Here is a 17,560-nt window from a genome sequence, read left to right on the forward strand (position 1 = left end):
TATCAATATGGAGTGGCCAAACATTCTGGAAGACAATGCCAACAGGCTTTTAGGGTGGTTTATGTAAGTTTGAAGAAATAGATGACCCATAGTAAGTGAAGGAATTGAAAGTCTCAGAGAAGAGAAAATCCCAGAGATGAAAAACTAGTGAAGGTTAGCTAACCCAAGTCCACTATGTTCCACGGGAAAACCTTTATCAAAAGGATAAGGAATGCACTGCTTCGTGGGGCCATGGCATCATTGAGAAGCTCAGAGATGGTTCTTCTCTGCAGTCTAGCACTAAAAATGAAAGATAATGTTACAGAACTTGGCTCACTGATAGCAATGGAAATAAAAGGATCCTGAAATAAGAGAGGCCAGGTGATGACACATAACACCACAAGCAAGATGGGCCCCATTATCATAAAGAACAGCAAAGTTGGAGTAGCAGCCATAAGGTCCGGAAAAAAAAGGTGTGAAGTCGGTTAAAAGAATGCTGGTGGCAAAATACATGAATAGCAAACAAGAGACTTAGTCACCCTATACAATCAAAAGAAGTTATAGTCTCCAGATATTTGAAAATTAAATAACATATTTCTAAATAACTAATGGATCAAAGAAGAAATCAAAAAAAGAAATTATAAAATATTTTAACTGAATTAAAATGAAAACACAACTTATTAGTGATAAAAAGAACAAACTGTTGATGGAAGAAACAACATGGATAAATCTCAAATTATTCTATGTGTAAGAAGACAAACGGAAAAGGATATATACTGCATGATTCCATTTACATAAAACTCTAGATAATACAAACTAACATACAGTGACAAGATGCAGATCAGTGGTTGTTTGGAGGGCAGGAAGGGTAGGAGGGAGAGATTGCAAAGTGGCACAAGAAAATTTTTGGATGTTATTATCTATTATCTTTATTTATGATTATCTTTATTATTTATTTATAATTTATTAATTATTTATAATCATCACAATTATAATTGTGATGATGTTTTCCTGATTGTGTACATATGTCTAAACTTATAAAATTGTATACTTTAAACATGTACAGTTTACTGCATGTCAATTATATCTCAACAAGACTATTAAAAATAAATAAAGGCCATTCTACTGCTCTAGTAGGTGGCAGCTTCCTGATAATGTGTATGTGAGAGGGACAGTGAATCCCTTGGTCATGTGCCCAACATTGCACCTCCTTTGTTGTAAAGTGGAACCCTGAGTCTAAGGGAATATTACTCAGGATCCTGCGTTTGTTGTTAAGGCACTCTGAAAGACATTAGAAAGTAGCACTGGCTGAGTCAAGCAAGAAAGACAAATTCATAGCTGAAATGTGTGTTAATCTGGTGAAGATAAATCACTCTCTTTTGTAGAGTAGGAGGGACCAATGTAATCAAATTATCACCAGGTACCTAGTTAGTCTCCTGGAGAAGTTGTTGTATACCAGAGACTTAGCATTGGTTTCTGCTGTTGTCAGGTTGGGCATTTGGCAGTGGTAGTAACTTGGATGGCCTTGGTGAGTGGGAGCTCATGCTGCTGAGTGTATGCATAGCTTCTGCCTCTGCCTTCCTGGAAACTTCATTCATATACCCATTATACCAGCTTTTGGGTGGCCAATGACAGAAGCTGTTTGAAGTCAATCTACTGAGTTATTTTGTCTGCTTCATCATTTAGATCATTTTCATAACTCGTGCCCAATCCCTTAGGCCTATCCACATATCTCTTACCCAGTTGTCCTGATCTCTGATCTTCCTAAGATCTTGCCTTCCTGACTCTGATAAATAAGCCAAGCCATTTGCTTGTACACACAAATACTCTTGAGATACTTTTCTTTCACACAAAGTGGATAATCAAATGCATCATATGAAGTTCTGCCAATCAAGGGGATTTCCCTTAATTATGTACTTCAAGGCCACCAGTGAGTAGGGGTTTGTACATATTGGGCTTGCACCCAACAATACCAAAGTTAACCTTTTTTCTTCCACTTTCAGTTGCTTAGAGGGACATGCACATTTTAGCATTGGTTTGAGGCAAAGAAGAGTCACTGGTGCAACAATGGTGGATGACATGTGATTCTGGTCCACCTGGTCATGTAACATTCTTGAAGTCCTTGGCCCTACCTGGGCCTAAACCTGGTATTTACATTTAATGTATTTACTGATATGTTTAGGTTTGAGTTTGTCTTGTTGTCTTTTATTTATCCTATCTGTTCTTAGTTGCCTTTTTCCTTTTTGTCTACCTCTTTTGGATCAATATTTTTATGCTTTCATTTTGTTGGTGTATTAACTATAATGCTTTATTTTGTTATTGTAGTGGTTACTTTAGAGTTTATCACCTACACCTCTCACTTATCACAGCCTACCTTCAAGTGATATTGTGCCACTTCATGTTTATCATGACAGCCCTGCAATAATGTACATCAATTTCTGGACTTTATGCTATAGTTGTCATGCATTTTATTTTTTACATATGTTATAAACCCCACAATAGACTACTTTTTTTATTAGCCTATGATCTTTAAAAAGATTTAAATAAAAATTGGAATACCACTTATATACCATGTAATTACCATTTCGGGTTCTCGTTCTTCCTTTGTATAGATCTGAATTTTTATCTGGCCTAATTTTCCTTCCAGATGAAAGACTTCATTTAACATTTCTTGTAGTGTAGGTCTGCTGGTGATGAATTCTTTTAGCCTTTGTATGTGTATAAGCATCTTATTTTACCCTTTTCTTCAGAAATATTTTTGCCAGGTAGAGAATTCTAGGTTGACAATTATTATTTTCTTTCAGTAATTTAAACATGTTGCTTCACTGTCTTCTTGCTTTTGTAGCCTCCAACAAGAAATCCGATGTAATCCTTACTTATCTTCCTCTGTATGCAACATGTCTTTTTTTCCTAGCTCCTTTTTAACATGTTCTCATTATCACTTGTTTTGACCAATTTGATTATGACCTGCTTTGATGTTGCTTTCCTTATGTTTATTTTGCTTGGAATTTACTGAATTTCTTACATATGCAGTTTCATAATCCTAGTTAAATTTGGATAGTTTTTGACCATTATTTCTTCAAATATTTTTCTTCTCCATCCTTTTTATTTGGGGGCTCCAATCACTCATATATTAGGTCACTTGAAGTTGTTCTGATGGCAGTGGCCCTTCAGAGGTGCAGCAGGAACTCCCTGGGTGCCACTGCAGCCGCCCAAACTTCCGCTGCAGGCCAGAGCCTCCCACTCCATGGAGCAGGCAGGAGCCCCACACAACCCTGCAAACCATAGATGCAGACTCAGGCATCCCTGCACTCATGGGGGCCCAAGAAGTCTCCCTACTTTTGCAGGCTTGAAAGTGCCTGCTTCTGCTGCCTGGCTTCTCCCTGCTATTGGTGCCCTCCCCACCCTAACCTTGGAGAAGTCTGGCAGAACCTGGGTGTCATCAAAGGCAGCAAGAAGCAGATAGGTTCCTGGGCAGAAGGGAGCGGTCCCCAGTAAGGCCCCACCTTCAGGCCCCCTTGAATGCTGGGGGCCTAGCTGCCAGCCCTGTGGACTGGGGTGGGGACTTGTGGTGCCTTTTCCAAGGCACACATGGTCACCCTGGATCAATCTGTACACATTTCCACCCTGCTGAGGCCCCAGGCTCAGCCAGAGCAGGCAGAGGATGGAGAGGGTGGAGAGAGGTTGGGACAACCAGCTGCAGTAAGGAGCTACCCTCTCCACTGAGAGCTGCAGAGACAGCCAGATGACCTGCCAGTAGAGAGGAGCCACCCTCTCCAGGGCCTCCTCTCTGCTGAAAGCTGAACACTCCATGAGATTACCTGCTTGCAGAGAGGAGCTACCCACCGTGGGTCTCCTTTGAGCTGTTCTAACACTCAATAAAGCTCCTCTTCATCTTGTTCACCTTCCACTTGTCTGCATACCTCATTCTTCCTGGACACAGGATGAGAACTCACAGGTCAAGAACTCGGGCAAAGGTGCCACCAGCCACAGAAGTTTCTGGCCAGAAAATCAACACCCTATAGATCCCATAACAGTTCCACAACTCACTGACGTTCTCTTCATTTAAAAAATTTTTTGGACAGTTTCAGTTGCTATGTCTTCAGGTTCACTAATCATTTTTTCTGCAATGTTTAATCTTCTGTCAGTCTCATCCAGGTTATTTTTCTTCTCATTGTTTTCATCTCTAGAAATTTTATTTGTATTTTAAAATATATTTCATATCTGTATGGGATACAATTATAATGACTGTTTCAGGGTCCTCCTCTGCTAATTTTAATGTCTATGTTCATTTGATTGATTTTCCCCCCATTATGGGTTGTGTTTTCTTACCTCTTTTTGTGCTTTGCAATCTTTGTTTGGATGTCAGACATGAATTTTACCTAGTTAGGTGCTGGATAATTTTGAATTTCTGTAAATCTTGAACTTTGATCTGGGCTGCAGCTAAGTGACTTCGAAACAACTTGATTATTTCAGGTCTTACTTTTATGACTTGTTAGGATGTCCACAACAATGCTCAGTATAGGACTTATTATTTTCCACTACTAAGGCAAGACCTTCCTGAAAAGTCTACATAATGTCCTGTTAATTATGAGTTTTTCCAGTCTGTCTGGTGTGAGCAAGTACTATTTCTGGCCCCATGTGAGCACCAGACATTATTATCTCCAACCTTTTCAGATGGTTCTTTTCCCAGCATATATATGCACTGCTTAATACTCCACTGGATACTGAAAGGGGACCCTCTGCAGACTTCCAGCATGTTCTTTCTATGAAGCTCTCTTCTCTTGGATCTTCTGTCTTACAAATTCTAGCTGCCTTGATCTATCTAGATTCTTGACTTTATTGCTTCAGCTCAGGGAGTTTGCATGGCTGTCTGTCTGTTCCCCTTCCCTGTGCCAACTGAAAACTGTCTCAAGGCAGTAAGCAGGGGAAATCACATAACCCATCATGTTTATTTTCTGCCTCTCAGGGATCACTTTCCTTTGTTTTTGACATCAGTGTCTTAAAAACTGTTTGATGTATTTGTCTGGTATGTTTGTTTCAGGAAAGAAGGTTAATATGGTCCTTGTTATTCCATCTATGTTACCTGCTAAATCAATAACTATCATATTTCATAACATATCAATAGACACAATAAATGGATCTGGGAACAAAAAGATAGAAAGACAGAAGTTAGAGTACCTCGGCTTAATGTAATTCTTGGTGACCCATTTGGAGAATTTTGCTTTTCATGTCCACAACTCTGGGCTTGGAGGTTTAGAGATGTTGAACATTTCTACCAGCATACATTGCAAAAATCCTACAAAATTCTAAGCTATGGCTCCCACCCTGTTACTTTGAGCTCCTTTCATGAAGAGACCAGCATTTAAGAAAAGTCAATATCATCCTCATGGTAGTAGCTGATCATGATCATCAGGAGGAGGTAAGGTTGCTCCTTATACAATGAAGGCAGGGAGAAATTGGCTTGGAAAACACATAATTCACTGGGACCACTCTTGATATGCCTCTTCCCAATTTTCATAGTAAACAAAGACCTCTGTCATGGTCTGGGAAGAGCAAGGTAATCACGGGCTCTATATAACACAGGGATGAGGAGATGAGTCAGATGCCTCAGTGAACAATTAGATGTGAGGTGTGAGAGAAGATTTAAAGATGACTGCAAGAATTCTGGCCTAAGCAGCTAGAAGAATGGAGTTGCTATTTCCTAGGTTAGGAAGGACATTGAGAGAAGTAGGTTTCAGGGGGATTGGAAGTTTAGTTTTGGACATGTTGCTTTTGAGATACCTAATAAACATCAAGCTAGATCTTTCAAATAGGCAATTTGATATGAGCAATGGCATTAAGAAAATTCTTAAAAGTTACTTAAAATATTATTACAAAAAAATACAAAGATTTCTCAGAGTACTTCTTGAGTTTGGAGAGGGTGCGTGTCTCTCTCAAACCATAGAGGGCATGCCATATTTGGGAAGCCAGAACTCATCTTCATGTCTCATCTGCCCCTTATTTGCTACATCTGCACTCATATTTTCCCCCTTACAACCGCTCCCTTTTTCTTCACCTTCTACCACCCTTGACTTTTCAAGGGAAGGATTACAAATATTCTTTCAAACAAGTATTCTTTGCCCATTTTGGGTGTCTAAGAAGGTCTGTGGTGATGGCTGTGAGCCAAGGAATTTTTCCAAGGAACAGAACATGTGCTTCCTTGGGCATGGTGTTATTCAGCACAGAAAGAAGCTTGGTCAGACACAAAACAGAACAAAACAATCTCCCACCACCTCTTCCTCTAGAACACTTTTTCTCCTCCTTTTCTTTGTTACCCACTACTTTACAGATCTAATGCCATCTCCTGGAAACTCTGGGAGGTTTCCATATCAAGATGTGGCCATCAAATCTTTGCACAGCAGCCCATTGGTGAGAAGACTGGGAGCCTGAGCAGGGTTTTGCATTGCCAAGCTTTAGTTTTTCAACATCTATAAAATGAAGAGTTTGGACTAGATCATTTTCAAAACATTTCCAACTCTACAATTCCATTAAGTATAAAATAATTTAAATGGGTCAAGAAATTTTAATGTTAATTTGAACCAAATGCAAAACTAGGCATAGTTTATATCAAGCTCTAATTATAATCATCTAAGAACTGGATTAGCAACCAGAAAATTCTTGGCACTCTTGAGCTCAGCAACAATGACCTTTTAGCTTTGGCAAGTACCCTGAACTGTGGTCTCTGAAGAAATAAGCAAGAAAACATTTACCTACCTCATGGGAGTCTTTGAAAATTTTATTTGTTAATTCTATTTAAGTGCTTTGACTCAGCAAACCTTAATAATAGAGCATCAGTGCTAGGAGTTATTATTTAGGTTTATAAGATTGGGTTTCCATCATATTGTGTAGAGCAGGCAAGGATGCCAAAAGCTTTCGAACTCCACACAGAGTTGCCCTTTTTAAAAAATTAACATTCTATAAATATCAATCATTGAATCAACTTTTAAAAATAAATTTATTTCAACAGTGAGTGGAAATTATTTTTATTAATATTAAGATTATTCTTCTCCCATGATAATAACTATTAATATACTAAGAATAACCTCCTGTTTATTTGGGCACATGGGTATTTCTGAAAACTATCAGAAAGACTCACTGGGAAGGGAAAAAAATCCAAGAATAGAGTGAAAAGAAACTATTTTGAAAGGGTTTGTTTTCCCATGTAGAGTTAAACTACAAATAATGCCAAAACTAGAAAACTTGGAGAGCGAGAAAATAAAAGCTCAAACTGAATGTCTTGGTCATTTATATAAGTGATCAAAATTTGGTCATCCAATGTAAAAATAGCCTAAGAGAACTTATGAGAATGTATTAATTTGTTAAGCATATAATTTCGTATACCTAAGTAAAATCATATATTACAACACTTTTTCAAATTACCACACAGAGAAACATTGCAATTTCAAATAGTTGTCTCAAATGAAAAATTATGTTATTACTTTATAAATGTACTTTTGCAAGCAATATGTTAACCACCTGCAAAACACTGGCAAAACTTTTAGTACAATACAGAAAGGTATGTGTTTTCCAGCAAGACATAATTTATATATGTTTTTCCTAACACAGTTCATTGATAAGAGAACATCTTTGTGGAGTTCTTAAATACATAAGCAGGAAGCAGAAGAGGGTGGAATAGCATGAGGCGATGATATATTTAAAAAAGTAATCATTGATATCTTCCATTTTCTGTTTCTTGATTAGCAGGAAAAAATCAACTTAATTACATTTCTTTATAAATAAATTTAAAAGCTAAGTTCTCAACAAGAATATGAGCTTTAAACCAAATGAAAAACCCCCTTTTGATCATATGACTGGCCATTTATCTGTCACCTTCCAAATTTTCATTAAATAAATAGGGTGTCATTTTATTAAGAATACATAGATTATGTTTATGTAGTAAGGTGTACATTCGACTGTGAAAATCAAAACAGAAGTAGCAGATGGTTCTGCTTCAACCCAAGAGACCACTCACTGAGCCAACTCAGAATGAAAACCTCTTTTATCCAACATGAAGATATGATATTTGGAATTCCTGCCCTAATACTTATTTAAATATCAAAATAGAAGAGAATGGGAGAGGCAGACTGGCACAAATTGACATCATCGACATCCCAACCATTGTTCATTCATTTGTGCTCGCCCCAGGCCAGAAACAATGAAGTGGTCAGATATCTCAAGAGCAACGACAATGCATAGTGTAAGCACACTTCTCATTAGCTATAATGACTCATTTACACCCAAAGTCTCATTCAAACTGATAGGCTATAATCTCTTTCTTTCACATTTTCAGAAGAATATTGATGTGTCTCTGTTTTAAGAAAACATGCGATTTAAATCAAAACTGTCTAAAAATATAAGAGATTTTTCTTCATGTTACAAACATAGTTTTCATATTACAAAAGAGATCATCTGAAAGCTATATTTACAACATAACAATTTATCAGCCCAAATGTAGAAATGCTATAGTTCAATTATTGAACTCTTTACCAAAGATCAATGTATCTAGACAAGAGAAGTGGATTTGAAGAAGTGACTGTTTCCTCCTTAGTCTTATTGGAGGATTATTTCCACTCAACGATTCACCAGGGAATAGATAAGGGTCAGTTCTTTTCTTAATCAGTCCACCAGACTAGAACTACGGATTCATGTAGCCTACTCATTGAAACAAAATTTGACTACTAAGAATAAAATCAATACATGCCTACATTCATTGTAAAGATAGTCAAAATATAAATAGTATGGGAAGATAAATGTACTCTCTTCTACAGGACTGCTATCTAGTTGCATACGAATCTTTTTTTCTCAGTGCTTATACATAGATGACAGTGGCAGATACTGTCAGTGCTCTCCCCATACCTGCTCTGATCTCCTTAAAACGCTCATGCACAACAGCTCCAAATGTGTTTTACTGCTCACAGCCAGAACTTGCATCTCCTTGTCGGAGGGCTGTCCTGGCTGCCAGAATTCTCTTTGTCTGCATGCACAGAGAGCCAGAAGTGCCAGAATTCATGTCACCTCGGATGCGCTCTTAAACATTGACCGACTGTGGCAGGGTAATTCTCCAACTCCCTTCCCCCTAATCAGGACATTTTGAAGTGTGATCTATACTGTTTTCTGAGATCCTCCAGGAGACTGAGCTAGTTACCCTCTTTAAAACACCCTGGCATGTCCTCTCTCCCTTCCTGGTCACACATCCCCACTCCCTTCCCAATTCTTCCTAGAAACATTTCCTGATAAATCACTTCCATACGGCTCTGCCTCAGATTCTACTTCTGGAGAATCTAATCTAAGACAGCTGGTACTAGATGTGGTCATAGGAAGTGGACTCTCAGGAAAGGATTCTTGAGTTGGATCAGTTGCTCACCAGATGGCCACAGGAATTAATTCCATTGTTGGAGGTAAATCAGGTGAAGATAACCCTTAGCATGCTATAATAGGGTAATTGATAAGAACTTTGTCTGTGAATTAGGACTGGATCTTTGATTTCCTCAATATCCACTCCCACCTCCCTGCAGACCACTAAACCCATGGCTAGGGTCAAGTCTCAACATGGATCAACTGGAAAAATACAAGACATACTATGGTCTGAATGTTTATGTCCCTCTAAAATTTAAATGTTGAAACCTAATCACCTGTGTGATAGTATTAGAAGGTGGGGACTTTGTAAGGTGATTACATCATGAGGAGAAACGGGGTTTTCTAACCTTTTCTAAGCCCTTTTTTTTTTTTTTATAAAAGAAGCCCCAGAGAGCTGCCTTGCTCTTCTATCATGTGAGGACACAGTGAGAAGGTGCCATCTATGAACCAGGAAATGAGCCCTCACCAGACATCGAATCTGTCGGCACCTTAATCTTGGTCTTCCCAGCCTCCAGAACTGAGACAAATAAATTTCTGTTGTTTATTAGCTCCCCATCTACAGTATTTTAGTATAGTACCCTAAACAGACTGAAACAGAAAAGGATGAATTATTCACCAAAAGTGCTTCAGTACCTAGCTAATATGTATTGGTAGAAACCAAACAAACATGGTTCAGAGAGGATTTTGAGGGTACTAGACTCAATAAGAGGTGCTGGGTAGAATATAAGGCATTGTAAGGGAGCGTTTAGTGATATAGGGACATTCTTCCATGACTTAATGTTCATGATTCAATATTCTGGCAAAAGCATCTGGAGTCAATCCTAACACACTGATAGAGTGGTTCCTGGAAGTCTGGAATAAATGATGTCTCGCATTAAATGAGAGAGAAATCTCAGAATGAGCTTAGATATTCAGCAGTTTGAACACTTACCTTGGCTCATTAACCTGTGGTGTAAAGATCATGATGGGAGAAAAGACTGAATGAAATCCCCTAAGACTACTCTCTACCCCTCAACTTGGCCAAGATTGAAGATCAGAAACTACATTATATTCAAATGAAATGGCAGGGATTAATACCACTCTCAAAGATTTAACAAAGATTTCCCAACACATTTCCTCTTAAGTCACCAATCTGACACACGCAAAAATCAACGAATCATGGCAGATGACAGTGGATCACTGAAAGTTTAACCAAGCTGCAATGACCATGATATGTTTACTACAACAGGTTAATACTAACTCTGGTATTTGGTATGTAGTTACGCATCTGGCTAATAAATTATTTCTAACACTTCTCTATACGAAATGTTAGAAGCAGTTCTCATTCACTTGGAATAAACAACAGTATTTGTTTTTTATCCTATCGCAGGACTATGTTAACTTTCTTACCCACTAATGGGTGGCCTTGTGGTAAGGAAAATACTTCTCATTTGGGCAGAACTTTAAGCAGTACACTCAGTCATCTACTTTGTGGAGAGAAAGACGTGGCCAAAGGTAAAAATATAAATGAGTTCCTTAGTGTAGCTAATAAATTGACTGGTTGATCAGAAACTAGAAGGAAAAAGATTGGAGGATAGGGAAAGAAAAAGCTGGGTGAAAGTCATGTAGATATAACCATATACCTGTAGGTTACTAAGTGTAACAATCTTTGCTTTACATCTAAGTGTTCACCACAGAATCCAATGTAGGGTAGGCACTACACAATTGATATGGTTTGACTGTGCCCCCACCCAAATCTCATCTTGAATTGTAGCTCCCATAATCTCCATGTGTTGTGGAAGGGACCCAGTGGGAGGTAATTGAGTCATGGGGGTGGGTTTTTCTCATGCTGTCCTTGTGATAGTGAATAAGTCTCATGAGATCTGATGGTTTTATAAAGAGCAGTTCCCTGCACATGCTGTCTTGCCTGCCTCCATGTAAGGTGTGCCTTTTTTCTTCCTTTGCCTTCCACCATGGTTGTGAGGCCTCCCCAGCCACATGGAACTGTAAGTCCATTAAACCTCTTTTTCTCTATAAAGTACTCAGTCTCAGGTATTTCTTCCTAGCAGTATGAAAATGGATGAATACAACAATGAAGTAGACAGAGTCATCTGAAAGATGCCAGCTAGTCTCTGTCCAGAGTCATTCTAGTGCTTCAGCAATGACCCCCAAAAATGAACCATGGATAAAATAGGAATAGAATAGAATAGAGAAGAATAGAATAGAATAGAATAGAATAGAATAGAATAGAATAGAATAGAATAGAATAGAATAGAATAGAATAGAATAGTTGCAGAGATGAAGACTCTGCCTCAATCCAATAGCATGAACTCCTATGCTCCAAGGCTGATCCAGCTACAGTTACTGCTAAATGTCCACCCTGTCAACAGCAGAGACAAAAGCTGAGCCCTTGATATTACACCATACCTCGAGGAGACAAACTAGCCTCTTGGTGAAAAATTTATTACATCCAATCCCTTCTACTATAGAAAGAATAAAATTACAGTAATTTGTCCTGACTAGGATAAGCACATATTCTGGAGATGGATTTGCATTTCCTAACGGGAGAACTTTGGCCAGCACCACTATTTGAGGGATCCCAGAGTGTCCGATTTACACACCTGGGGTCTTATTTGACTGAAACTACGTGACATCATTTCAAACCAATTGACCCACTTTACATCAAAGAAGATGCAAAAGTGGGCACCATATCACAAGATCCACTGATCCTGTCATATACTATATCATTTCAAAGCTGCTTTTTATATAGAATTTTAGAATGGCTTCTTATGGATGCAATTAAGACACTATCTTAGAAATGATAACCTGTGGGATTACACCTTCATTATTCAAGTTGAGCCAGTAATCACTGTATGGTGTTGTCCCCAATAAGTAGAGCATATGGGTCCAGGAACCAAGTAGTACAGTAGAAGTGTCTCCTCTCACCATCATATCCAGTGCCTGCTTGGGGGAATTTAGGCTTCCATTCCTGCAATGTTAGTTTTGGTGTGTCTAGAGGCTGTGGTTCTTGCCTAGGGGTGAGGAGGAAAACAATTCCACCAGAGGAAACAAGGGCCCCACTAAACCTAATGCTACAACTTTTAGGTCCTTTTGGACCACTAGTGCCAGTAGACAGACACGGCAAAAAGTTGCTGAACTGCCAGGGGCAATAATCCTGATTATAATGAGAGGGTAGAATTGCTGCTACATAATGTGCCAAGAAGAAGACCATCTGGAACTCAGAACCCACTCAGACATCTCTGGGTCTTTTGCCCAGTTTCAACTACAAACAAGCAATTACAGCAAAAGCATAGTAATTACATCCCAGCCCCTGCAGGTATGAATATCTGGATCACCCACTAGGCAAGCCACCAGATCTGAAGAAGTGCTGGCCAAGGGTAAACAAAATCTAGGATGAGTGGGATGGGAAATAAGTGATCAATATCTATCTGAAACAGGAGGGGTTGTAGCTCATTGCACGGACCTTCTTCTTGAAGGTTTTGAGGTTTTCTTTTTTTAGAAATTATGACCAGCTCTATCCTGAAGAAACAATGGAATAAAGTTAACACAAGGCATGAGTAGATCTGTGTGGCAGAGGGTTAGACTGGAGCAGATGCCATCAGTGTTCCATCCAAATGTTTTTGGATTCAATCATCATTTTCATGTACGATGGTTCCCACTGTGCTTTCATCCACACAGCCAACACCCATGTCTTCATCCAATAGCTGCCCTTAGGCTGTGAGAACCCACTTAGTCTGCTGGCAGAAAAAGCCTGAAGGACCTAGGAATTTGTGTCATCCCTGAGTGGCAGCCTTTAACCAAGACTGATGGAAATGGGAGTACAGCTCCTCCACTCCCCAGATTCGGATACCCTCACTGCTTTTCTCAACCAGTGTTCCTCATCTGAATCACAGAAGACAGAGCATGATTTCAGTGATGATTTTCTCAATTCCCCCAAGGATGGGACAGGACTGATACCATTCTGGATGCATAGAAGAGAAATTAATTCACTGCCCACAATGGATGGCCTCGGAAGTTAGGACTTAATTCTTTAAAATCATTAAGAAATGTTGTCTGAGCTGTGACCTACACCATCTCCAGATCTCCCCTGAGTAACTGAGCCAAAGTTATTCCGGAGGGACTCTACAGGAATAGGCTGTGCAAGAAATGTAACTGTCCTTACCTGTCCACCCATCTTAATTTCTGTTTCAAACTCCACCTCACTCCCATCCACTAGGTTTTTGGAAACTCAATGGCATTTTAATATGGGGTTCTTCCCTCTTCCTGAGGTCATGCTAATTTCCAGGAACCTAAGATAGTATCAATGCATTGATGAGGAGAGGTGAGAGAGAGGTTGTGCTCAATGCCACCTGTCTACGCAGCATACCCTCCCTGACCCTCCTTCCCTTCTTGGTTTCACTTCCCCACCCATCCTGCCTGGTTTTCCTGGGGGTGCTTCCTAAAAAAATCACTTCTGCGCAAGCCCTCATCTCAGGGTCTGCTTACAAGGAATACAACTGGAGACATCACTTCCTGAGCTTCAATTTTGTTGCTGGAACAACAAACATGCATAGAAAAAATAGAGCCCAGGAAATGGCTTCTGCATCTGGAGATGGATAAGATTTCAGGGTGGTGGCATAGTGGGTGGCAGGAGAGGGTGAATCTCTCTATGGATACAGAAATTGAAGTTCATGAAGAGGGAGCCTGAATAAATATTGCTTAGAGTTCACAGAATCTACATTTGGCCCAAATCAGAATTTTCCAAAATAGTCCCATGACAAAAATGTGTCAAAGTAAATTGTGTAGAAGTTAAGGTGGCTATTATAATATCAATTTTAAATGCAGTCCAGTTATTGATTCAAATTTTAAAATTTCCACTAGCAATTTAAATGCTCCATTTTCAACTTCTTTGTTCCTTTCCCCATTAAAACACTGGATTGTTAATTTTGCAAGTTAACACTTAATAAGAAGAGATTAATGAATAACAGTGAAGTGGTACAAGGAAGAAACTTTGCTTTCTTTTAACAAGTCCTATTAACTTCTGTTTTTTCCCAGAAGGCTCAAAAATGCCAAAGGTTTACCTTTAAAGTATGAGAGTCTAAACATCACAGTAATTATGTTCTCTTCCTACAAAAGGTGGCCTATTGTTGTTGTTTTTTATTATAATTTCCATACTAAAATCTGACTCTCAAGAATGTGTTACATCCAAGATTGTGTCCTCATATCAACCTTGTACCAGGGTCTGGCTTCCAGAGATCCTTCGTAAGCTACTGTTCAATAAATGAATAAGTTATGTAACAGGAATAAAGAGAAAATAACCTGTCTATAGCAAGGATGTTAGTCCATGACCTTGGCTGTACAAGAAATGTAACTGTCCTTATCTGTCCAAACATCTTAATTTCTGTTTCAAACTCCACCCCAGCCCCATCCACTAGATTTTTGGAAACTCAATGTCATTTTAATCTGGAGTTCTCCCATCTTCCTAAAGTCATTCTAATTTCCAAGAATCTAAAATAGTACCAATGCATTGATGGGAAGAGAGGAGAAAGAGATGGTGTTCAATGCCACCTGTCAATTCAAAGCAGCATTTGCTGAGGATATTCCTCATTCCATGCTGTCCTTGTGCTCAATCCTTAAATCTGCTCCAGCATACTCCTCTCCTCTGGTGGGATTCACCACCACTCCCAGGCCTTTCTTTGGAGTGAAGAAATGGCAGCACTTTCTTGTGCTACACTGAAGTCAGGAGACTCTCTTCATGAGGTTATGTTAAGCTCTATCTGCCATACACCCTGTAGCCATGTTATCCTTGAGCCTTTGACCACCAAAGAGCTTGAACTAGGAAACAGAAGATGATTCCTCTGCTCCAAGACTCTAAAGAATTGTTTGGCCTTCCCAGATCAAGAGCAGAGTGCGTGTCTATATTTCTCTCTCTCACTCTCTCTCTCTCTCATTCCCCTGTTTCCCTCCTTTTTTTACTCTCTCCCTCCCAAACCTCTCAACTTTCCCTCTTTCTTTCTCTCCACTTCTCCCTTAACAAAGTTCATGAAATTTTTGTGGTTAAGTATCTTTGGGATGATAGAGAGACATCAGGGTTAGGAAAACGATATAATCTAGGAGACCTCTCATGCTTGGAGTTTTCTCCCCATTCTTTGTAAGAGCCAAGATTCTGAAAATCAGAAACCAGGAGGAAATTCCTGTATTCCTCTTTTTTTTTTCTATAAATACATCCTTTTCTTGAGGCATAAGCAGAGAGCGACCTAGATTAAGGGTGAGGAGTGAGAAACTGGGTTAGGAACTATCAAGAAGAATCATCAGTTAATATTGTACAAACATTATTTCTTATCCTTTAAAGTCAAGCAGAGAAAGCACCATCACTGAAGCCTCCTTCCTTTTCCCCTTCCAATCAAAATTATCCCTGTGTCTTTACTTCACTTCTTTTTTGAAAGACCCCCCTAGATGTAACTATCATGTCTTGTGTTGAACTTACTTGTTACTTTCTCCTCTATAGACTGGGAACTCTCAGAAGGCAGGACAAACCTTATTTATCTTTGAATTCTTGGAGCCTAACACAGACCCTAAGATGAAGGCAGCAATCAATAAATATTGGTTGAACGAGGAACATAACTTGTTTAATTTTGCAGAAACATACTGCTTATAAGCATATAGTGATCAAGTTGCCAAAGTACGTGGTGGTGGTCAATCATACCAACACTAGAAGGAAGCACTGGCTCCTAACCAATCTGCTTCACTCCTTTCTGTCTTAGTTCACTCATCTTTAAAAGCAGAGACTCTGAAGCCAGACTGCTGAATTTTAACATTGCTTCTCCCATGTATGAGCTGTGCGACCTCTGGACGTTATTTATCCTCTCTGCACCTCTGATTCCTCATCTGTACAACAGAGACGATAGCAGTCCCTGTCTTATAAAGTTGTGCTGAGGTCTACATGAGTTTATCTTTGTATTTAAAACAGTGCCAGGTACATAGAAAGTGCTGTTTAAAGTGATGGATACATATGTAACATAGATAGCTCATGTTGTTACTATTTCAGCCCCAGTGTACATATTTGGAAAATAATTAGAGCACTAGTTTGTGTGGGCAGAAAGGGACAAGGAACACTTGAGTTAATTTGTAATCTATTAAGAAAAGAAGGGGGCGGGACCAAGATGGCAGACTAGAAGAAGCAGCGTTCAGAGGCTCCCATTGGAAAAAAAACATAAGCGTGAATCCTTCACCGGCAACCAAGGTATCCAGGTTCTGTCATCAAAATTGACTAGGAGGCTGGCATGACGCATGGAGAAAAGGAAGAACAGTGTGCTGCAACAGCCACTTGGGGAAGGGGAACCTCCTCCCCGCAGCCAAGGGAGGCAGTGAGTGAGTATGCTACCCAGCTGGAGAAATTGTACTTTTTCCATGGAAGTGTGAAACACACAGATTGGAAGAGACCACTCACAAACCCACACTACCAGGGCATAGCATCCTAACCCTGGAATGTGCAGACTGTTACAGGCTCTCAGCTGGAATCTGGTTAAGCCTGCAGGAGGGAGAGGAGGCCAGCACTGGGACTCACAACTACCTGGCATGTTAAGCTCCCTGGGTTGGGGAAGGGAGGTACCAATTTCTATAGCTCCAGGCTGCACTCTTCCCCTGCTGGAGCCAAGGAAGCTGGATGGCTTCGTCCCAAGACTTGTCCCCACAACCGAACACATTGGCTGTGGCAGTCTGCAGCTGGAGTGCCTCTCCAAGCCTAACCCTGACCCATCCTTCCTCACTGGGCAGGGCTTCCCTGCAGGATCTCCAATAACTCCAGCCAGAGGCTCAGGGACAGAATTTGGATCTCCCTGGGCCTGACCCCCTATGGGCAGGGGTGGTTTCAGTCTCTGCAGACCAGCAGACCTAGCCTCTCTTCCTGGTAGTTCTGAGGAATCCAGGCAGCCCAGACGAGTGGGTTTCCCCAGAGCAAAGCACACCCTCTCCACCAAGGGACAAAGTGCTTCATTAAATGTATCCTGCTTCCCATGCCACACAACTGAGACCCTCCAATAGGGGTTGTCAGACACCCTATACAGGAGCGATCCTACTGTCATCAGGTTGGTTCCCCTCAAGATCAGAGGTCCCAGAAGAGGGAACAGGCACCCATCTTTGCTGTTCTCCAGCCTCCTTGAGTGACATCTCCAGGCACAGGAGCAAATCAGATGAATAAGGC

This window comes from Pongo abelii, chromosome 11 (genome assembly GCF_028885655.2).
Source record: "Pongo abelii isolate AG06213 chromosome 11, NHGRI_mPonAbe1-v2.0_pri, whole genome shotgun sequence".
Taxonomy (NCBI): domain Eukaryota; kingdom Metazoa; phylum Chordata; class Mammalia; order Primates; family Hominidae; genus Pongo; species Pongo abelii.